The sequence below is a fragment of the Nipponia nippon genome, unplaced genomic scaffold (genome assembly GCF_047370975.1).
Source record: "Nipponia nippon isolate SJK-2023a ecotype South Korea unplaced genomic scaffold, ASM4737097v1 scaffold_31, whole genome shotgun sequence".
Taxonomy (NCBI): domain Eukaryota; kingdom Metazoa; phylum Chordata; class Aves; order Pelecaniformes; family Threskiornithidae; genus Nipponia; species Nipponia nippon.
In genome coordinates this window covers 2,186,723-2,187,492 of record NW_028262349.1, presented here as the reverse complement: position 1 = coordinate 2,187,492, position 770 = coordinate 2,186,723, and positions in this window count along the sequence as shown.

Sequence of the window (770 nt, the reverse complement as noted above, 5' to 3'; positions counted from 1 at the left end):
CCTGCGGCGTGGTGTCTGCAGCCGGGGAGGCTGGATTCGGTGCTGCTGGCACCAGAGTGGGGCTGGGCAGGGAGCACCCACTGTGTGGGGTGATGGCGAGGGGTAAACGGGCGCTGGTGGGTGCCAGAGCTGCCCCCGCTCACCCGGGGCTCCGCTTGCCCAGCAGGCGGGGAGGCTGGGGGAACGCGGCCCCACCAGCAGCACCCCGGCACCGAGCCTGGCTCCTGGGCCTGGGTTGTGGGTGCCCGGTGCAGTGCGCGGTGCCCAGTGTCTGCAGAACCCAGTGCAATGCCCGCTGCTGTGCCCAATGCAGCGCCCAGTGCGGTGCCCAGTGCCCAGTGCAGCACCCGGTGCCCAGTGCAGTACCCCATGGCCACAGCACCCAGTGCCTGGTGCCGTACCCCATGGCCGGTGCAGTGCCTGGTGCAGTGCCCAGTGCCCGGTGCAGTCCCGGTGCTGTGCCATGCCCGGTGCTGTTCCCCATGCCTGGTGCTGTACCCCCTGCCCGGTGCGGTGCCCAGTGCAGTCCCAGTGCAGTGCCCCATGGCCGGCGCAGTGCCCGGTGCAGTGCCCGGTGCCCGGTGCAGTCCTGGTGCCATGCCCCATGCCCGGTGCCCGGTGCAGTCCCAGTGCCTGGTCCCATGCCCCATGCCCGGTGCAGTCCCGGTGCAGTGCCCGTTGCAGGGCTGGTGCCGTGCCCCATGCCCGGTGCCCGGTGCCCAGTGCCGTGCCCCATGCCCAGTGCAGTCCCCGTGCAGTGCCCGGTGCAG